Raw genomic sequence first — 3,110 nt, forward strand, 5'->3', positions numbered from 1 at the left:
TGGACATGTCCAAACCATCTCAGTCTGGTCTCTCTAACTTTATCTCCCAGTTGTTCAACCTGTGCTGTACCTCTGATGATCTCATTCCTAATCTTCTCCATCCTTGTCCCTCCTAAGGAGAACCTCAACATCTTCATTTCTGCTACTTCCAGTTCTGTCTCCTGTCTTTTTGTCCATGTCTCTGTCTCCAGACCATACAACGTAGCTGGTCTCACCACTGTCTTGTAAACTTTTCTTTGACCTTTGCTGACACTCTTTTGTTGCCAATCACTCCTGAAACTTTTCTCCATCCACTCCATCCTGCCCGGACTCTCTTCTTCACCTCTTCACCACACTCCCCATTTTCCTGGACAGTGGACCCCAAGTCCTTGAAGTCCTGCACCTTTGTGACCTCTGCTCCTTGTAGCCTCACTGTTCCACCTCCTCCCTCTCATTCACACACATGGACTCTGTCTTACTACATCTGACTCTCATTCCTCTTCTTTCAAGTGCATACCTTCACCTCTCTAAGTTCTCTTCCACCGGTTCCCTGCTCTCACCACAGATCACAATGTCATCTGCAAACATCATACAGTGGTGCTTGAAAGATTGTAATTCCCTTTAGAATTTTTTATATTTCTGCATAAATATGTCTTAAAATATCATCAGATTTTCACACAAGTCTTAAAAATAGACAAAGAGATCCTTCAGGCACATCACCCTATCTGACACTCTTCACCTCTACTACGTTCTTTGCAAACTCCTTCAGGACCACCCCTACTCCGTTTCTCTTTCTATCCACACCATGGTAAAACAGTTTGAACCCTGCTCCAATGCTGCGAGCCTTGCTGCCCTTCCACTTGGTCTCTTGGACACATAAAACATGTACCTTCCTTCTCTGCATCATGTCAGTCAGCTCTCTACCTTTGCCTGTCATTGTCCCAACATTTAGTGTTGCCATCTTCAGTCCTAGATTCTTGACTTTCCTCCTCTTCCTCTGTCTCCTGACACGTTTCCCCCCTCGTGGTCTTCAACTAGGAGGGAAGACCACAAGTTTTTATTAATGAAACTGCCTTATAAGTTGATATAAGTCTTATAAGTTGCCTTATAAGAGATTATTTAAAATAATAAAGCTGCCAAGCAGCAGCTGTATTTATATTCCTAGTAGCTCAAAATGTATTTTAAGACTATTACGATTAAAACATAAGCTAACCTTCTTTCCTAAAATGTGAATTGACGCACAGCTTTCAGTTCATGTTCAGTGTTTGTTGCTGTTTCCACCAGCGCTGCTGCAGTTCTCCTCCTGACCTGTAGGTGTCACTAAAGAGAAAACAACACAAACAGCAGGGAAAGCAGCTGGAAGACAAGAATCGGTTCTGACACAAACGTGCTTTATGTGTTAGTAGAATCCTGAAAACAAACCTCCAGCTGTCCTTTATTTATTACACAGATTAGATTTTATCACTGATTCAATAAACCAGTAAATCTAGATTTAATCCAATAGGGCTGCTCTACTCATGCAGTCGCATCGCACACGTCTGTGAATCGGTACCAAGAAGTTAATCTTCACATCCTACATGAATTAAATTAAATTTTATGTTCAAGATCAGACACTTGGTTATTATTTCACAGTGAGATAAATAAAAATCTCCTGAGATGGAACATAGCCTAATCTCTTACATCTGTTTATGATCCTGACAGCACCTGATGACCCACTCATCTTCTTCAGTCAGAACTGGGTCAGCGCTGCTTTGACTTGACCCAGAACATTACCTCATTATGACCCAGATCCTGCAGGACCTGCTCTACATTACACCCACCGTCCCACTAATCTACCTACAGTTTACTTGACAGATGTCTCACTGATGTTGGACAAACAGCTCAGAATGAGGAGTGCTGAGGGATGCTATTTAAAAATTAAACACCAGGCTCTTAAACACTCTTTAACCAGTTGATGTGGTTTATCAAATATAAAAATAAAACTGAAAGGTGTCTCTTAATAAATTGAAAGATGAACTGTTTTTAACACATTTTGGTAACTCTAAATTGTCCCTATGTGAGTGAGAGAGTGAATGGTTGTTTGTCTCTATGTGTCCCTGTGATGGACTGGAGACATGTCCAGGGTGTCCCCCGCCTCTTGTACAGTGATTGCTGGACATGGGCACCAGTGACCTCCGTGACCCAAAATGGAAGAAGCGGGTAAAGAAAATGGATGGAAAATTAAAAGGAGAAAGAAACAGAGAAAAAACAGCTAGGTTATAAGGAGGTGTAGAAAACTAAAAACAGGAACATGTCTGCGTTGGTTTTTCCCAGGAACTTAACAGATGTTTGAAGTCACTTAGAGAGGTCAAGGTCGAGATCTTCAGATCTTTTTGCAAGATATTCCAGGAAACAGGAGCGGAGTAGGAGAATGACCTTTTGCCAAGTTCAGAATAGTTGATCAAGAATATTTTAAAGAACTACAGGAAAGTTAATAAATTACAGGTGGTTTAAAACTTCATGGGTACATGAGAAACTTTAAACAAACTTTGACTTAGAAAATACTTAAAAAATTTATTCTTGGCGTGTGAAGACTTCCGGCCGTTAATCTAGACTTTTAGTTTAGTCTTCATGTTACTTCAGCGCCTGTCCTGAATCAGGAAATCTGCAGAGGTTTCAGCGACAGTGTGTGAAAGTGTTATTGTGCTGACTCACAGGTTCAGCCTCACATCAGGTGAAGCGCTGTGATCCTCTTATTTCTGCCCGAGGTGCGAGTGTGGATGGACTGGTCCTTAATTCAAAGAGGCTTACAGGTCTGGATCCACATAAACCCTCCAAGCATTCAGGTTAAGGATCCAGGTTCCAGGAGGATTAGAGTCAGGCCGAATGCCAGCCTCACCTGGAATAACTCGGCAATAAAAACACTGTGCTGATAATGGCTAATGGGTTAGCGTCTGTAACACGGACTGAAACATCAGCTGAAACAGACTGTAATATAAGCTGAAACAGACTAAAACATCAGCTGAAACAGACAAAAACATCAGCTGAAACAGACTAAAACATAAGCTGAAACAGACTAAAACATCAGCTGAAACAGACTGTAATATAAGCTGAAACAGACTGAAACATCAGCTGAAACAGACTGTAATATA

The sequence above is a fragment of the Nematolebias whitei genome, chromosome 6 (assembly GCF_014905685.2).
Source record: "Nematolebias whitei isolate Nwh7 chromosome 6, NemWhi1, whole genome shotgun sequence".
Lineage (NCBI taxonomy): Eukaryota > Metazoa > Chordata > Actinopteri > Cyprinodontiformes > Rivulidae > Nematolebias > Nematolebias whitei.